The sequence below is a fragment of the Lissotriton vulgaris genome, chromosome 2_1 (assembly GCF_964263255.1).
Source record: "Lissotriton vulgaris chromosome 2_1, aLisVul1.2, whole genome shotgun sequence".
Classification (NCBI taxonomy): Eukaryota; Metazoa; Chordata; class Amphibia; order Caudata; family Salamandridae; genus Lissotriton; species Lissotriton vulgaris.
The window spans coordinates 346,751,009-346,771,028 of NC_141687.1; the positions used below are offsets into that span (position 1 = coordinate 346,751,009).

General features: G+C 48.9%; 1 protein-coding gene across 22 annotated transcripts in view; it reads left to right on the forward strand.

The window, feature by feature from the left end:
- Nucleotides 1-20,020, forward strand: part of MYO18A (myosin XVIIIA) — a 778,205-nt gene that overhangs the window by 341,801 nt on the left and 416,384 nt on the right. The window lies entirely within an intron of this gene.

The following is a 20,020-nucleotide window of genomic DNA, read 5'->3' on the forward strand; positions in this document are numbered from 1 at the left end:
AAAACGCCATTGAGGTGGGGTTAGCCCTGGACCACTGTGAAAGAAACCTGTTTATATTTCTGTCCCAGCCACCACCATATGTACCTGACATGGACTGATGCTCCATCAGGCCTGTGGTGCTCAGGTTAATGGCAAGGGCCCATTGCGCTTTTTGTGAGCATCCTCGTATGAAAGTGTACTTACTTGCGTAGGTTAAGTCATATGTGTGTTCTTTGGTGCATTTCATTTATTGCAAGAGCACAGCTTTTAAAGCAGAGGGGTTTTTATTCCGCATCTAGCTTGGTTGATGTCTCCAGGTTGGGCTGAGCCAGGTTGCATTCGGATAGCATAGAGTGATGCAGCTCGCAGAACACCGATCCACATTCACATTCATGGGTTTAGTTCCTAGTGTAGCACTGCGCCTCTTGTGATCTTATTGATGGTCTTAAAACAGAAGCCAGAGAACTGTGTCTAGTGCGTAGATTGCCACAAAGACAATCCATCCCAGTGGCAATGGACATTAAAGTGGAGTTTAATGACTCAAAGATACCAGTAAATCCATAATTGGGTTAATTGTTCTTGTGGACTAAGGTCCCACCAGAGAATGTATTTAAATCCTGATTATCTGCTTTTGTCATAGAGCTTAGTTTGGATCTAAACATATTTGACCCCCTTTTGTTGTGGAGCCATCACTCTTTAAGCCGCTGATTTAGGTTATCCTAGAGCTGCCACACAGAATACCTTGTAAATGGTCTTGCTGTATGTTATTCCAATGTTTGAACATTTTAATTGGGGTGTGCACATGCTGAGGACCGAAATCTTCAAGCATCTCTAAAGTCCTTACGATTTTGGTTAGCCACTCTGCTCCGCCTTAATGCACTTGAGACAATATGTGTGCAAAGGCTTAATCCCTGCTGCCTGATCCACAGCACCTTAAGACATACATGAACCAACAGCACATGGTCTGCAGGCCGGGTTATCGTCTCTACTTCTTTCTCTATTTCCTGCTCTTCTCTTTTTCCAATGCTGGGTCTACTTCTTGAGGTTTTTGAATCACAAGTAACTCTCCAAACCCAACATGATCACTGAAGATGCACCATAAATCTTTTAAGATGGCTCTGTCCCTGGTGTAGAAGGTGTCTCAGAATTGTAATTTAAACAGGTTTTAAACTTGACCCTGAACTGCACTGAAAGTTCATGGAGGTTTGTCAGTATCAGAGTGATCTCCCGGCCCCAGAGACTAATTTGAAGAGCATTTGATTCAAGTGGAGATGGAGTTTTAATTGAGTTGTTTGTTATGTGAACAGATTAGAAATTAAATGGAATATAAAGGATGTTATATTAGTTCCTATGCAACTTCAGTAGTTAGTGGTGTCAAGCAGTACCAATTTCTTTGGAGCCGGGACCTTACACCTGCTGCGTCCAGCCACCTTGAAACCACCTTTCACGACAAAGGTCCGTAGTCCCATCTGACTCACCCATGTGTTTCTGGTCCTTTCTGACTTTCCTATGTGTCTCTGTTCTCATCTGACTCTCTTGTACGCCTGATGTCCCTTCTGACTCATCCATGTATCTGTGGTCTCATCTGACCCTCCCGTGTGTCCGTGGTGTCTTCTGCCTCTCTCATCCGTCTGTGGTCCCTTCTGACTCACCCATGTCTCTGTTGTCCCTTCTGACTAACCTGTCTCTGTGGTCCCTTCTGACTCACCAATGTGCTTGTGATCTCGTCTGACTCTCCTATGTGGTATCATCCGACTCTTCCATGTGTCTGTGGTCCCTTCTGACTCACTCTGGTGTCTGTGGTCCCTTCTGACTCACCCTTGTATCTGTGGTCTCATCTGACTCTCCCATGTGTCCGTGGTGTCTTCTGCCTCTCTCGTGCATCTGTGGTCCCTTCTGACTCACCTGAGTCTCTGTAGTCTCTTCCGTCTCTGTGGGCCCATCTTATGCTTCCAGTCTGTGGCACCTTCTGAGTGTAACATGTATCAATGGAGGCTTCTGACTCACCGATGTATTTGTGGTCCCTTCTAATGCACCCATGAATTTTAGTCCTTTCTGGCTCACCCATGTGTCCGTGGTCCCTTCTGACTCACTACGTGTCTGTGGTCCATTCTGACTCTCATGTGTTGGTGGTCCCTTCCAACTTTCTCATGTTTATGTGGTCCCTTCTGACTCACCCATGTGCCTGTCGTCTCATCTGACTCTCCCATGGGGTATCATTTGACTCTTCCATGTGTCTGTGGTCCCTTCTGACTCACCCATGTGTCTGGGGTCCCTTCTGACTCACCCATGTGTATGTGGTCCCTTCTGACTTACCCATGTGTCTGTGGATTTGACTGACTCACCCATGTGGTCCCTTTTGACTCTCCCATGTGTGCTGGACCCATCTAACTCTCCCATGTGGTAACACCCGACTCTTCAATGTGTCTGTGGTCCCGTCTGATCTTCTATGTGTCTGTGGTCCCTTCTGACTCCCATGTGGTCCCTTCTGACTCCCACGTGGTCCCTTCTGACTCCCATGTGGTCCCTTCTGACTCCCATGTGGCCCTCTCTGACTCATCCGTGTGCCTCTGGTCCCTTCTGACTCGTCCGTGTGTCTGTGGTCTCTTCTGACTCTCCTGTGTGTCTGTGGTCCCTTCTGACTCTTCCGTGTGTCTGTGGTTCCTTCTGACTCTTCTGTGTGTATTTGGTCCCTTCTGACTCCCACGTGGTCCCTTCTGACTCTTCCGTGTGTCTGAGGTCCCTTCTGACTCTTCTGTGTGTCTGTGGCCCCTTTTGACTCTCCCATGTGGTCCCATCTAACTGTTCCATGTGTCCTTGGTCTCTTCTTACTCACCCATATGTTGTGCTACCTTCTGATTCCCACGTGGTCCCTTTTGACTCTTCCACGTATCTGTGGTCCCTTCTGACTTCCACATGGTCCCTTCTGACTCTTGTGTGTGTCTGTGGTCAATTCTGACTCCCATGTGGCCCTTTCTGACTCTTCCATGTGTCTGTGGTCTCTTCTGACTCTTCATTGTGTCTGTGGTCCCTTCTGACTTCCACGTGGCCCCTTCTGACTCTTCCGTGTGTCTGTGGTCCCTTCGGACTCTTCCGTGTGTCTGTGGTCCCTTCTGACTACCACGTGGACCCTTCTGACTCCCATGTGGCCCTTTCTGACTCTTCTGTGTGTCTGTGGTCCCTTCTGACTCCCACGTGGACCCTTCTGACTCATCCATATGCCCGTGGTCCCTTCTGACTCTTCTGTGTGTCTGTGGTCCCTTCTGACTCTTCCGTGTGTCTGTGGTCCCTTATGACTCCCACGTGGTCCCTTCGGACTCCCACGTGGCCCTTTCTGACTCTCTGTGTGTCTGTGGTTCCTTCTCACTCCCATGTGGTCCCTTCTGACTCTTCTGTGTGTCTGTGGTCCCTTCTGACTCCCATGTGGCCCCTTCTGACTCTTCCGTGTGTCTGTGGTCCCTTCTGACTCCCACATGGACCCTTCTGACTCCCATGTGGCCCTTTCTGACTCTGTGTGTCTGTGGTCCCTTCTTACTCCCATGTGGTCCCTTCTGACTCATCTATGTGCCTGCGGTCCCTTCTGACTCTTCCATGTGTCTGTGGTCCCTTCTGACTCGCACATTGTCCTTTCTGACTCTTATATGTGTCTAAGGTCCCTCTTGACTTTTCCGTGTGTCTGTGGTCCCTTCTGACTCCCATGTGGCCCTTTCTGACTCTTCCGTGTGTCTGTGGTCCCTTCTGACTCCCATGTTGTCCCTTCTGACTCATCCATATGCCTGTGGTCCCTTCTGACTCTTCTGTGTGTCTGTGGTCCCTTCTGACTCCCACGTGTTCCCTTCTGACTCTTCCGTGTGTCTGTGGTCCCTTCTGACTCCCACGTGGTCTCTTCTGACTCCCATGTGGCCCTTTCTGACTCTCCGTGTGTCTGTGGTCCCCTCTCACTTCCATGTGGTCCCTTCTGACTCTTCTGTGTGTCTGTGGTCCCTTCTGACTTCCATGTGGCCCCTTCTGACTCTTCCGTGTGTCTGTAGTCCCTTCTGACTCCCACGTGGACCCTTCTGACTCCCACGTGGACCCTTCTGACTCCCATGTGGCCCTTTCTGACTCTCTGTGTGTCTGTGGTCCCTTCTTACTCCCATGTGGTCCCTTCGGACTCTTCCGTGTGTCTGTGGTCTCTTCTGACTCTCCCGTGTGTCTGTGGTCCCTTCTGACTCTTCCCTGTGTCTGTGGTTCCTTCTGACTCTTCTGTGTGTATTTGGTCCCTTCTGACTCCCACGTGGTCCCTTCTGACTCTTCCATGTGTCTGTGGTCCCTTCTGACTCCCACGTGGACCCTTCTGACTCCCATGTGGCCCTTTCTGACTCTCTGTGTGTCTGTGGTCCCTTCTTACTCCCATGTGGTCCCTTCTGACTCTTCCATGTGTCTGTGGTCCTTTCTGACTCTCACATTGTCCTTTCTGACTCTTATATGTGTCTAAGGTCCCTCTTGACTTTTTTGTGTGTCTATGGTCCCTTCTGACTCTTCCTTGTGCCTGTGGTCCCTTCTGACTCCCATGTGGTCCCGTCTCACTCCCATGTGGTCCCTTCTGACTCCCATCTGGCCCTCTCTGACTCATCCGTGTGCCTCTGGTCCCTTCTGACTCTTCCGTGTGTCTGTGGTCTCTTCTGACTCTCCTGTGTGTCTGTGGTCCCTTATGACTCTTCCGTGTGTCTGTGGTTCCTTCTGACTCTTCTGTGTGTATTTGGTCCCTTCTGACTCCCATGTGGACCCTTCTGACTCCCATGTGGCCCCTTCTGGCTCTTCCGTGTGTCTGTGGTCCCTTCCGACTCCCGCGTGGACCCTTCTGACTCCCATGTGGCCCTTTCTGACTCTCTGTGGTCCCTTCTGACATTTCCATGTGTCTGAGGTCCCTTCTGACTCTTCTGTTTGTCTGTGGTCCCTTCTGACTCTTCCGTTTGTCTGTGGTCCCCTCTGACTCTTCCGTGTGTCTGTGGTCCCCTCTGACTCTTCCGTGTGTCTGTGGTCCCTTCGGACTCTTCCGTGTGTCTGTGGTCCCTTCTGACTCCCACGTGGACCCTTCTGACTCCCATGTGGCCCTTTCTGACTCCCATGTGGCCCCTACTGACTCTTCCGTGTGTCTGTGGTCCCTTCCGACTCCCGCGTGGACCCTTCTGACTCCCATGTGGCCCTTTCTGACTCTCTGTGTGTCTGTGGTCCCTTTTTACTCCCATGTGGTCCCTTCTGACTCATCTATGTGCCTGTGGTCCCTTCTGACTCTTCCATGTGTCTGAGGTCCCTTCTGACTCTCACATTGTCCTTTCTGACTCTTATATGTGTCTAAGGTCCCTCTTGACTTTTTTGTGTGTCTGTGGTCCCTTCTGACTCTTCCGTGTGCCTGTGGTCCCTTTTGACTCCCATGTGGTCCCTTCTCACTCCCATGTGGTCCCTTCTCACTCCCATGTGGTCCCTTCTCACTCCATGTGGCCCTCTCTGACTCATCTGTGTGCCTCTGGTCCCTTCTGACTCTTCTGTGTGTCTGTGGTCTCTTCTGACTCTCCCGTGTGTCTGTGGTCCCTTCTGACTCTTCCCTGTGTCTGTGGTTCCTTCTGACTCTTCTGTGTGTATTTGGTCCCTTCTGACTCCCACGTGGTCCCTTCTGACTCTTCCATGTGTCTGAGGTCCCTTCTGACTCTTCTGTGTGTCTGTGGTCCCTTCTGACTCTTCCGTGTGTCTGTGGTCCCTTCTAAGTCCCACATGGTCCCTTCTGACTCTTCCGTGTGTCTGTGGTCCCTTCTGACTCTTCCGTGTGTCTGTGGTTCCTTCTGACTCTTCTGTGTGTCTGTGGTCCCTTCTGACTCCCACGTGGTCCCTTCTGACTCTTCTGTGTGTCTGAGGTCCCTTCTGACTCTTCTGTGTGTCTGAGGTCCCTTCTGACTCTTCATTGTGTCTTTGGTCCCTTCTAAGTCGACGTGGTCCCTTCTGACTCTTCCATGTGTCTGAGGTCCCTTCTGACTCTTCCGTGTGTCTGTGGTCCCTTCCGACTCCCATGTGGCCCTTTCTGACTCTTCCGTGTGTCCGTGGTCCCTTCTGGCTCTTCCATGTGTCTGAGGTCCCTTCTGACTCTTCCGTGTGTCTGAGATCCCTTCTGAGTCTTCTGTGCGTCTGTGGTCCCTTCTGAGTCCCACGTGGTCCCTTCTGACTCTTCCGTGTGTCTGTGGTCCCTTCCGACTCCCATGTGGCCCTTTCTGACTCTTCCGTGTGTCCGTGGTCCCTTCTGACTCTTCCATGTGTCTGTGGTCCCTTCTGAGTCCCACGTGGTCCCTTCTGACTCTTCTGTGTGTCTGTGGTCCCTTATGAGTCCTACGTGGTCCCTTCTGACTCTTCTGTGTGTCTGAGGTCCCTTCTGACTCTTCCCTGTGGTCCCTCTGAGTTCCACGTGGTCCCTTCTGACTCTTCCGTTTGTCTGTGGTCCTTTCTGACTCTTCCATGTGTCTGTGGTCCCTTCTGACTCTTCCGTGTGTCTGTGGCCCTTCTGACTCCCATGTGGCCCTTTCTGACTCTTCCATGTGTCTGTGGTCCTTTCTGACTCTTCCATGTGTCTGTGGTCCCTTCTGACTCTTCCGTGTGTCTGTGGTCCCTTTTGACTCCCATGTGGCCCTTTCTGACTCTTCCGTGTGTCTGTGGTCCCTTCTGACTCTTCTGTGTGTCCGTGCTCCCTTCTGACTCTTTCATGTGTCTGAGTTCCCTTCTGACTCTTCTGTGTGTCTGAGGTCCCTTCTGACTCTTCCGTGTGTCTGTGGTCCCTTCTGAGTCCCACGTGGTCCCTTCTGAGTTCCACGTGGTTCCTTCTGACTCTTCCGTGTGTCTGATCCCTTCTGACTCTTCCGTGTGTCTGTGGTCCCTTTTTACTCTCATGTGGCCCTTTCTGACTCTTCCATGTGTCTGTGGCCCTTTCTGACTCTTCCATGTGTCTGTGGTCCCTTCTGACTGTTCGGTGTGTCTGTGGTCCCTTTTGACTCCCATGTGGCCATTTCCAACTCTTCCGTGTGTCTGTGGTCCCTTCTGACTCTTCCGTGTGTCTGCGGTCCCTTCTGACTCTTCCGTGTGTCTGCGGTCCCTTCTGACTCTTCCGTGTGTCTGTGGTCCCTTCTGAGTCCCACGTGGTCCCTTCTGACTCATCTATGTGCCTGTGGTCCCTTCTGACTCATCTATGTGCCTGTGGTCCCTTCTGACTCATCTATGTGCCTGTGGTCCCTTCTGACTCTTCGGTGTGTCTGTGGTCCCTTCTGACTCTCATGTGGTCCCTTCTGACTCCCATGTGGTCCCTTCTGACTTCCATGTGGCCCTTTCTGACTCATCCGTGTGCCTGTGGTCCCTTCTGACTCTTTCGTGTGTCTGTGGTCTCTTCTGACTCTTCCGTGTGTCTGTGGTCCCTTCTGACTCTTCCGTGTGTCTGTGGTCCCTTCTGACTCTTCCGTGTGTCTGTGGTCCCTTCTGACTCTTCCGTGTGTCTTTGGTCCCTTCTGACTCCCACGTGGTCCCTTCTGACTCTTCTGTGTGTCTGAGGTCCCTTCTGACTCTTCCGTGTGTTTGAGGTCCCTTCTGACTCTTCCGTGTGTCTGTGGTCCCTTCTAAGTCGACGTGGTCCCTTCTGACTCTTCCATGTGTCTGAGGTCCCTTCTGACTCTTCTGCGTGTCTGTGGACCCTTCTGAGTCCCACGTGGTCCCTTCTGACTCTTCCGTGTGCCTGTGGTCCCTTCTGACTCCCATGTGGCCCTTTCTGACTCTTCCGTGTGTCCGTGGTCCCTTCTGACTCTTCCATGTGTCTGAGGTCCCTTCTGATGCTTCCGTGTGTCTGTGGTCCCTTCTAAGTCCCACGCGGTCCCTTCTGACTCTTCCGTGTGTCTGAGATCCCTTCTGACTCTTCCGTGTGTCTGTGGTCCCTTCTGAGTCCCACATGGTCCCTTCTGACTCTTCCGTGTGTCTGTGGTCCCTTCCGACTCCCATGTGGCCCTTTCTGAGTCTTCCTTTTGTCCGTGGTCCCTTCTGACTCTTCCATGTGTCCGAGGTCCCTTCTAACTCTTCCGTGTGTCTGAGGTCCCTTCTGACTCTTCCGTGTGTCTGTGGTTTCTTCCGACTCCCATGTGGCCCTTTCTGACTCTTCCGTGTGTCCGTGGTCCCTTCTGACTTTTCCATGTTTCTGAGGTCCCTTCTGACTCTTCTGTGTGTTTGTGGTCCCTTTTAAGTCCCACGTGGTCCCTTCTGACTCTTCCGTGTGTCTGAGGTCCCTTCTGACTCTTCCCTGTGTCTGTGGTCCCTTCTGAGTCCCACGTGGTCCCTTCTGACTCTTCTGTGTGTCTGTGGTCCCTTCTGAGTCCCATGTGGTCCCTTCTGACTCTTCTGTGTGTCTGTGGTCCCTTCTGAGTCCCACGTGGTCCCTTCTGACTCTTCTGTGTGTCTGAGGTGCCTTCTGACTCTTCCCTGTGTCTGTGGTCCCTTCTGAGTCCCACGTGGTCCCTTCTGACTCTTCTGTGTGTCTGTGGTCCCTTCTGAGTTCCACGTGGTCCCTTCTGACTCTTCCGTTAGTCTGTGGTCCTTTCTGACTCTTCCATGTGTCTGTGGTCCCTTCTGACTCTTCCGTGTGTCTGTGGCCCTTCTGACTCCCATGTGGCCCTTTCTGACTCTTCCATGTGTCTGTGGTCCTTTCTGACTCTTCCATGTGTCTGTGGTCCCTTCTGAGTCTTCCGTGTGTCTGTGGTCCCTTTTGACTCCCATTTGGCCCTTTCTGACTCTTCCGTGTGTCCGTGGTCCCTTCTGACTCTTCCGTGTGTCCGTGGTCCCTTCTGACTCTTTCATGTGTCTGAGGTCCCTTCTAAGTCCCACGTGGTCCCTTCTGACTCTTCCGTGTGTCTGTGGTCCCTTCTGACTCTTCTGTGTGTCTGAGGTCCCTTCTGACTCTTCCTTGTGTCTGTGGTCCCTTCTGAGTCCCACGTGGTCCCTTCTGACTCTTCCGTGTGTCTGTGGTCCCTTTTGACTCCCATGTGGCCCTTTCTGACTCTTCCCTGTGTCTGTGGTCCCTTTTGACTCTTCCATGTGTCTGTGGTCCCTTCTGACTCTTCCGTGTGTCTGTGTTCCCTTTTGACTCCCATGTGGCCCTTTCTGACTCTTCCGTGTGTCTGTGGTCCCTTCTGACTCTTCCATGTGTCTATGGTCCCTTCTGACTCTTCCATGTGTCTGTGGTCCCTTCTGTCTTCTGTGTGTCTGTGGTCCCTTTTGACTCCCATGTGGCCCTTTCTGACTCTTCCGTGTGTCTGTGGTCCCTTCTGACTCTTCCATGTGTCTGTGGTCCCTTCTGACTCTTCCATGTGTCTGTGGTCCCTTTTGACTCCCATGTGGCCCTTTCTGACTCTTCCGTGTGTCTGTGGTCCCTTCTGAGTCCCACGTGGTCCCTTCTGACTCTTCCGTGTGTCTGTGGTCCCTTCTGACTCTTCCATGTGTCTGAGGTCCCTTCTGACTCCCACGTGGTCCCTTCTGCCTCCCTCGTGTTCCCTTCTGCCTCTCCCTGGTTGGGCGCTGTCTGGACCTGTGAAGAGATGGAATAAGGCTGACATCACTGGTGAGCAGCTTGTCGTTGCCTGCAGCCTTCCCAGCGCTCCAGACAGTGATGGCCGCTGGGACGGGGATGCGAGCCGCTCGGAAAGTTATAATTGCTTTTGGCGTCGCCTGCTCTTCCCTTGATAGCACAGCAGATACGGTGACAGATCTCACGTTAGGTTCCCGGGGAAGGACTGGTATCTCTTCCAAGCCTGTGTAGCTTCCAATTTCTGCACATGCCGGCAGTGTTCGGCACTGTCGTTGCCTCGACACCGACTACGTGACAGGCTCCCTGGTGCCCCTGCCAGGCCTTCCATCGCCTCTGTGGACGAACACGTGCCTCGGCTTCGCGGCAGTCATAGGCAACGCCCCTCTGGCTGGCCACTCCCAGGCCTCGGGGGTTTTTCCTGCTGTGTTTGTGAACGTGCCCGGAGATAAACAGGACTCCTATTGGCCAGGGTCTTCCCGGGAGCTGTGAACGTCACTCCACGGTGGAGACCTGTGTGATCATCAGAGAAACCTTGCACTGAGTGATGGAATGTCGGTTCATCAGTCTGCACACACCCGCTGCGAGGCGAGCAGTAGGGAGGAGCACAGATGGATGAGTGCACTGAAGATCCATCCTTGCCTTCCCTATAAACTTTCCCTCTGACTCGCTCTTAGCTACCCAGAGTTGGTTGTTGTTTTTTAAGGAGTTTCACTGTAACTTTGTTAGTGCATCTAATGCATAAAATGCGTGATAAGGAAGTGCATGGTAAAGGGTTCGTGCTAAAGGTATGCATGGTTAAGGAAGCGTTGTAAAGGCTGTTTCCCCATAAAATACTGTTATTAATGGTTAAGTATTCCGCTTTCCCAAGAACTGCATCGTCTCTTTTCTTGCACCTAAAAAAATGTCTTCCAGGAAAGCTCAGGGCATCCCTCGGGTGCAGACTCGGGTCCTAGACGTGATGTACAAGCTCCGCAGAGTGTGACATTACATAAGGAACGTAACAGCAGTCGGCTGAGAAGGCACAATCCTTTCCAGGACTAGAGCTGTATAAACTCTGTTTAATTTCAGAAACAGCAGGACAGCACCTAGCTCTTTGCATGCACTGTCGCAAAAATAAAAGAGAAATAGCAACAGGCATCTCTGTGGTGGAACCCTAGACCTGCAAATCATCCGTGGGACTGTTTGTTACCCTTCAGTGTATTTATAGTACAAGCAATATGCGATTGGATGACTAAGACTGGGGAAGGCTTCTTCCTTGAACTTTGGAGTGAGAAATACTTGTAGACCAGCCGTAGACCTTTTAGAAACTAGACAGGGCAGTTTTCTTGGTCTGTATTGTGTTGTATGCGATGCAAGAAGAATCCTCCCCTATGGTTTGTTTACAAGCTAATTTTGTATGTGCTATTTTACCACACTGGCCTTCACATAAGTTATGAGTGCTTTAAATTACTCGACAGTAGTGTACGGCTGCTCAGTTGTGTGCGAAGCTCGGAGATTTGTGGTAGGACTCCATGGGCGGGGGCTGACTGAGGGGTCCAAAATGGCTCTCGTTCCCTTGCAGAGTGGAGCCGTTGGTGCAAAGGTCGCACCTTGTCTCTATCGCCTAGAGCATCGACCCGCTGGAGGTGCCTACAAATAAGGCAGGCGGCTTCCTAACTAATCGGCTCGTTTCTGCTGGTCCTTAGCCCAATTCTCCTCAAGGCTTTGGTCTTCCTGGTCATGTGTCCTTGGCGTTCCTCCTGGTGTTGGGCATCTAATGCTATGCTATGCAAAGGGTCGTTGGCAGGAAATACGCCTTAAAAATAAGTTTGGAGGAGCTACTTAACATATGCATTTCACAGTGGGGTCACAGGATATACCCCGCACCCCAATTATATCATTTATTTTAGAGGGAATGGCCTGTTTTACATTCAAAGCTGAGGTACAGTGTTTGCTGTTTGCAATACTAGTTTGTAAAAATATATATGTAGTATCATTGTTAATTTCTAAACTAAACATCCATGTACATCATCATGTAAATCTACACTTAAATCACAAACCATGCATTTATAAACATTTCATCTTTTGCATAGGATGAACTAAAATACAAGTGCACCAGGAAAAATAATATAGACAACACAAAAATTCCAGGCTGGTTCAACCATGACTGTACCTTCTCACTAACCAAGTTAAAAGAGGCCCTCAGACAACCAAAAAGAGACCAACAACTGATCCAACATCTAAGGCTCCAGTATAAAAAGGTCATGACACTAAGGAAACAGGAGCTGAAACAGACTTTATGGAACGATCTACATAAAAGCACACTCACAAGAAACAGTGAGTCCTTCTGGCGAATAGTAAAACCCCCTTTTCTCTCTGATTCCAACAGACCTCAGATCGACGTAGCAATAGAAGAGGAAACTTGGGTAAATCACTTCTCTCACACTTTCAAATTAACATCCCCAATGGAAGAAACAACTCACCCTCTTCCTCCCGTCGACTTCCCAATCAATATACAGTTTGACATTCTTGATGTACTGCAGGCTCTGAATTTAACTAAAGGGGGCAAAGCGCCAGGACCAGACGGGGTTCCTGTCGATCTCTTTAAACAACTTCCCGATCTCTGGGCCCCTATACTGACCAGAGTATGCACTGCAACCGCGAAACTGGGTTTGATGGAGTCCTGGTCCAACTCCATCATGGTACCTATCTTCAAAAAGGGGGACCGCCAAGATGTTAAATGCTATCGACCGATTTCTTTACTAGATTCTGTAGGAAAAGTAGTTGGCAGAGCAATCCTGGAACAACTTCAACAATGGGCAGACGAAAGAAAGATCCTATCGGACTTACAATTCGGGTTCAGAGAAGGGTTCGGAACCGTAGAACAGGCCCTGAATCTAAGTTTAATCACGTCTAAGTACATCCATGCGAAGCAGGGGACAATGTACATGGTATACGTGGACCTGTCCTCTGCTTTCGATTGCGTCTCCCACGCGAAGCTATGGACCCTTTTGCAAAACATGGGGGTGGATCCTCCACTCCTGGATTTTTTAAGGGAATTATACACGGACGCTTCTGCGAGAGTGCGCTATGGGACTAAAGGAGAGCTTACTGTGTCATTCAGAGTAGAGCGAGGAGTCAGGCAGGGCTGTGTACTAGCCCCCTTCCTCTTCTCCCTGTACACAAACGGGCTGGAAGAGAAGATGTTGAGGGGGGGGCAGGATCTCCCAAGACTAAAACAGCGCATGATTCCTGCACTGCTCTACGCGGATGACACAGTTATTTTGGCCCATACACCAATAGAACTCCAGAAATCCCTGAATAAATACGCCAAATTTATGGGCGCACTAGATCTGCACATAAATGTTAAAAAAACTTTCGTAATGGTGGCAGGTGGAGGGAGAAAACGAACAAAGAATATCATCTTAAACAAACAAAAACTTGAGAGAACCCCACAGTACCCCTACCTGGGCATAATGATTGACGAAAAGCTAAACTGGAAAGCAGCCATTGAGTCCAGGAGACATCTTTTTAAGAGAGCCATTACCGCCCTGATGAACTTTTCACAAAGACTCGGAAGGAGACCACCAGTTGAGATGCTAAAAATTTATTCTGCAAAATGCCAAGCCATCGCTTTATACGGGGCCGGCGTCTGGGGACACGCTGACTCTAGAACTCTCCAAACAGCGGAGAACTCGTTCATGAGATTTCTTCTATCTGCCCCCAAGTGTTCATCCACATATGCATGTCATATGGAACTGGGAATCCCCTACATAGAGGACTTAATAAAAGTTCAGCCATTGTTACTCTGGAGGCGTATCTGGTTATCTGATAAGAACATGTTGACCAAGGCCATTCTAGAGGACTCAATGGCACAGGATCACGCGCACAGAATAGCCTGGCTTACTTATATCAAACGGTTTTTCATAGACCTGGGCCTGGAAAGATATTACCTCACCCCAGTAACCCTGACAGAGATAACCAAGAAAGAGCTGAAACAGAAAGCAATGAGTCACCTAGAGACACTTAGAATTACTTTGCTTTCAACCAAACAATCTGTACAACACGCAAATATGGTACAGTTAACGCCACAAATTCAGCCTTACCTTGCATTGGAAATCAGCGCATACGAAAAGATGCTTCTGACCAGATTTAGACTCAATATTTTTCACAGATTAGTGGCCTTCCCACAAATGAACACTTGGGAACCAAAACTGACCTTATGCCCATGTGATGAGATGTCCTCACAAACGTGCATGCACACGATATTGTTCTGTAAATATTTTCATCCTCACAGGAAAATCTGGTTATTTCCATTACTAAAACTTTGGGGTTTCAGACAATGCCGTCCAGCCATGATTTCCTTGCAGATGTTAGACTCCGAGCGCACCTGTTATCATATATTGAACTTTTTAAAATGTATTATTAGGCATCGGAAGAACCTTTAAAAATTGAGTGAATTTATTTTTCTTTCGGATATCTTATCAAAAAGTACTATGCTGCTAATTTTATACTGTTGCTTTTATGGTTTTACTATGATAAAAACCGAATAAAGAAAGAATAATTATTATTACAAGTGCACCTACATGATGAGCAAATAAACATACATCAATGAAAGGACATATTGATTAAAAAGCTGCCTACTCTTAACGTTGTTTTTTTAGAGGTGGGATATGATAGCTCAGCTGTTTAAGCAAACCTGTTGTTTTCCATGTACATGCATTTGGCTTTCTGTCTGCATCATTCACCCCTTGGTTTTGTTTTTTTAAAACCAGCTCCTTTCAGCCTTTCTCGTGAGGTTTTGTAAATCACATCTTAGCTCAGCCTACAGGAGTATATCCCTCTTACCTAATGGTATATTAGCTCCTTGGATGTATCCTTTCTCGAATGGACTATTTCCTATGCCTTCCTCTCCCTCTGTCGGTTTCTCATTGTTACCACATTCACAAATGCCCACTTCTGCATGTCTGTGTACACATGCTTTAATACATGAATCCCATTAGGCCCTGGGACACTAGTGGTAAAAGACAGTACCCGCCACCAGTGCTTTAAATGGAAAAATAGATGTGCACGTAACCTGTAACAGAGTACCTGCTTGTTTCTGAGAAGTGCATGTACTCTCCAATTAAATGTCTCAGGTCACTCTTGAGAAGTGCAGGTACTCTCCCTCTCAAAATGAAAAAGTGCCAGTACTCTGTACCACACAGAACTGGCCCATTTAAAGCACTGTCCGCCCGAGGTACTGTCCAGTAGCCACTGATTGCCTCGGACCCAGGAAATCGGAGACTCATGGTGCATCGAGTATCCTGGGACTTCTAGGAATGAGACTTACACAGTCAAGTCTGGGGTTGACCAGGGTCTTGAGGACATCTGTGGATTCAGCAGGTCTGATTTCCCAGCAACCTGTGAGGAAATAATATTTAAGCAATACCCGAGAAGCAGTTGTCTTATTGCTGCTTAGAGATAGTCCTGGGCAAAATTAATTTCAGTAATCACAAAATAGGCCAACTTCGTCATTTTTGTAACATCATCTGTGGAGTGAACAAAACCTTTCAAATTTACTAGGCTGGGGAACCTGAGAATAGGGCTAATCTCTGGGTTTGTGTACTTTGTGTGTTTCTCCCTGGCAAATCAAGGTCCTACCAAGATCAAACAAAATGACTCACTGGCCGATTACCGGAGATGGTTTTGGTTGGGTGAACCGCAAGTGCTGTCCTGTTCGGAGGTTCTGTGGTAGGCAGAGGAGAATGTTGCTTAATATATATGGAATCTGTTGGACCTGGGGTTACCAGTCTACATAGGGTAGCCTGGCACAGAGTAGGAAGGTCTATTCTCAAAGGCAATTGTGTTATGCTTGCGTCACACTCCACACAGCAATTCAGCCCCCATCCACCAAAAATGACACCACACCAGATTAGAAAAATACGGAATACTTTATAAAAATTATTTGAATGGTCTTACCCCGTCAACCAGGGGTTGTTTACATATAGCAAACATTTCCACGTTTGATTTCCAGTATCCTTATAAATTCATCATTACATTTGGTTTTAGAACCTTATTGTCTATTGGCAAGAATTCAGTAATCCCCTCCAATGCGCTATATTTCAGTCAGTACTTTTGCGGTTTGAATTTCAAGTTAGCAGTAAGAACACACCCCCCTCAATTCAGAGAAGCAAGAGTGCACAATCTTAAACCTTGAAAAGCATTTGACACTTCCCTTATAATAACTTCAGAGAATGCATTGACAAATATCAGGTCGGTTTACCCCCAAGCAGATACGAACAGGCATTAAATTCCAGCAAGATCAGGCGTTTAAGTAGATCACCCGTGGTGTTCTGGCTACCAGTTTACTCGAGTAATGAGCCAGCAATAGTGCTATTAATGGTAGCTCGCTAGTTCCAGAACGTTAGTCTTTCCAGTACAGGCTCCCCTGGCCTATTTGTCAGTTCCCTTCAGGTTTCCAGGAAATAGTTCCTTTATTGTACCCTGTGGCGATGCCTCAGTTTTGGTGTCCTTCCCCAGCTCCCAGAAACCCGGCTTACTTATGGCAGAATTGATGTTTGTCCTGATTCAGCCAGCCCGTGCAGCGGGAGTCGTCACCTCACCACAGGCAGACTCTTCTCTTAGTGTCCGCTCTCTCCCCAGCCAGACCGACGTACTCTCTGGGCCTGCACGGGAGGGAAGACGCTACCGCTTCACCTTCCAGCTGACTCCTCCTCAGCACGATCACTCCCCAAAGACACTTCCTCCGCCTCTCGGGTAAAAGCCTCGCTTCACTGGGCCTGCGCGGGAGGGAAGTGGCGGTTCTGCGGCGGCGCCCCTCTGACACGCTGACAAGACCCCTGCTGGGCCTGAGCGTGAGGGAGACGTCTCGGAGCTATGCGGCTGCCTTGGAGCTAGTCAGCAGTGGCTCCCGCGGAACATCTCACACAGTCTCCTCCCTATCTGAAAAGGGGGTGCAACTCCCACCAGGGCACCTCCAACTCCGATGCTGCTCAACAGGTCCCCGGCAGTCCCGTTCCTGGAAGGAGGGGGGAAGTGGCTCTCGAACAACGCTCCTCAGCGCAGGTAAGGGGACAGCTCTTTTCAGGTTTCAGATTGTTCAGGAAACGGGGGGGAGGGGGAGGTGACAGAGGTTCACCGTTCCTTCTTTAAAGGGGGTTTCTCAGGGTCGGAAAAAGAACGGCTCTTCTTACCGAGGGACCTCAAGGGGGCAGTACTCTTGACTCAGCACGAGCCCCAGCAGTCACTTAATTTGATTCAGGGAAAGCGTCAGTTTCTCCTATTCTGTGGAGTTCCCAGGGCAGAATTTAATAAAGGTGTGTCTATACCGGGTGAGGTCTAAGGCCGGGGGTGATGACAGCAGAAAGGACGCAACCCTTGAAGGAAGTCAACCCCCTAAGTGTTCCACTCCCCTGACGCTTCAGCCTGCACTCCAGCTAGCTCTTTGATGACACAAAATGGCCACCCAGGTGTTGACCTTATATACCACTGGACCCAGGTCACTAGAATGGGCCAGAAGGTTCTAGATCCCTCTCACTAGTCTATGAGCCAGTTCCTGAGGTAAAATTATTTGGCAGTTGGAAGCCACCATTTTGTAAAGGATCACCTCACTACCACCTCCATTTTAAAAGAACACTTGTGCCCCGTCATGGTGTAAAAATAATGAGGCACCCAGAGCTCTAAGGACATCACCAATAAAAAGTATGGTGCACGAAAAGGGGGAAATAAAATGTAGGAGGCAGAAAGGGGAGGAAAAGAAAAAAAAAAGATAGGAGGGACCACCCAAAGGGCTAACAGGTCTAACAGAATCCATGTCTGCAGACAGCAGAATATGAAGTAACGTTCGGCAGCCCCTACTAAGGGAATACTTTCCTATGACAGAGCACGTAGTAAGCATTGTCATATTCCTGTTTAGTGTCAAAACGTCCTTCAGCATATTTTTGTATTTTATTTTAACTGTTGCTTGTGAAATAGTTTGTATTGCTTGACCAATCGTGTGAGGTGGGTCCACAATAGAAAATGTCCCTGTGAAAGTAATCTATCACTCGTGTATCTCCTTCCTCCTCTAATCTCCTCTCGCCTCCTCTATTAGGCCTGTCTAGCCTACTGTTTTACTGAAATGTACGTTTCCTTTGGTTTTTAGCCTATGTGCATTTCATAATGTAATGTATGTAATGTATGTGGTCTTGTAAAGCGCACTGCTGCCCTGAGGCGTCGTGGCGCTGTAGACCGCTTGGGAACCCGTCCTGGCTATCCCTGTGAGATGGTCCCTACTGGGAATCTCCAAGGTGAAACCAGGCATCCCCGGCGAATGTGGGGGGCCGTTGTAGAGATGAGGCAAGCGAATGCCCAGAGTTGCCGAGTGTGATCCCTGGTTAGAGTAGGCACCGAGGCGAGAATTATCGAGTCCGCTGAACCTGGTCCACAACCCTGCCGCGTCGAGAATTGAACCCTGGTCCCGGGCCGTGTTCTGCTTTCGGGTCTGCCGCCTCTAACCAGTGAGCCACACCACTCCACTGTTTAAACTTATCCCAGAACAACTGATGAAGCACACAAGCTCTTCCTTCTCGTTCGTAAGATTATGATATAAATTAAGGGATATTAAAACGAGAAAATAGTAAAATGCACCGATTTGGTGCAGTCCATGCTCATGCAGTTCTACATCACCCTGACAGTTCTTTATTTCTCCTGCAGGGGTATCAATGTAACAGGTTTTCTCTCTTGGGCCTTGATAAAGATTTTGACGCATTTCAATGCGGGATATTAGGGGGCGTGAATCTCCGATTCTGGGTGGTAATCGCATACAAAATCTAGCATTTACAAATAATGTCCCTCGACCTGAACCTTCTGAGTAGGGGTCCACCAATGTCGACCCCTACTCAGGGGTCCTTGGGCCCAGCCTCCCAGTTTTCAAGAAAACTCTGCAGAATGGACAGCCGCCCAGCTAGCTCAGCATATGAGAAGCTCTTTGGCACTCCCAGCTACACACAAAACAGGAGCAGCCCGTGCAGGTAAGGTAAGAGCATTGGGGCAGGGTGAGGGGGGAGTCGATAGACGACAAGGGAAAATAAAATGTTAAAAAGAATACCACTTACCTTGCAATGAGGCGAGTGTAAAGTGGTTTATTTTTTAACATTTTTATTTTCCCCACAGCTTTTACCTGCACGGGTGCTCTTGACACAAAACATACACTACAGATCCTTATTTGGATAAAACTCATTTTTCTTCCAAGTGAGCCTGTGCGAACAATTAGTAAGCCATACCTTTAACAAATAAATCTCTGCTAAAGACACAAAATCATATACAACCGATTGATTAGCATCCCGGAACCATTCAAAATAGACTCCCAGATCATGAAAGCGCTCCTGTGCCACCCTAATGGTAGAAAAGCGCTCTTGAAATGCTGATGTCATAACAAAGCTTACCAAATATTATATATGGTATCCTCCTCTAAAGGTGGCTGTGTGGCAAGGAGATTATGCTACTACACCGCACTCGGTGGTGGAAAAAGGGAAAAACTTTTTTGCACAACCCCACCCACTCTTGTAGTGGCATGCTTCATCATCCGGTTCACCCTGACTCCTAATGGTCATGTTGGGCTCAACCATATTCCATGGAGGTCTTTGAAGAATTATTTGTTTTTTTTTAGATCAAATATTATTAGATAAAATTCCTCATCCACCCCAAGGTATCCCTTTATTAGTGGGAGGAATGCGAAAGATTAAAATTAAATACACAAGGCAAGCAGGATATTGTGGTCCTGTGACCCTAGTGTTTAAAACGCTGACCTTTTTCTGCCCTACTCTATTACCCTGGTATAGGTCCTGGGCAATCTTCAGGGTGAAGAGAGTGAGAGTGGTTTCCCCATTGGCGCATCAATGTAACAATTTTATAGAGAATGTGTGGCATACAAAATGTAAGCTTATGCATGCAGGTAAAAGGTTTTGTACTTGCCGTATTTTTGGAAGTACTATATATTCAGGTAAATTAGACTCATTGGGCGGTCGGGGTAGGCCCTGTAGTCACAATAACCTCAAGGGCCCCTGCCCGCTGCAGACCTGTAGTGCACCACTCTCCCTGGCTGGTAGAGTGGTGCACCGTACGGGTTCGCACTTCCTAAATACGCAAGTACATCACTTTCTTCGCCCCGAGGAATGGCCAGTACCCATATCATGCCAATAAAGTAGGGCAGAAACATATCGACGTTTTGAACACTAGGGTCATAGGATCACAGTATTCTGCTTGCTCCATGTATTTAAAGTTTAAATCTTTCCCATCTCCCCACAAATAAAGGGATACCTTGGGGTGGATGAGGAATATTATCTAATATTATTAAACCTCCATAAAACAATTCTTCAAAGAGCTCCCTGGAATATGTTCGAGCCCACCCTGACCTTTAGGAGTCAGGTTGAACCCGATGATGAAGCATGCCACTACTAGTGTGGGTGAGGGTTGTCCAAAAAGGGTTTTCCTTTT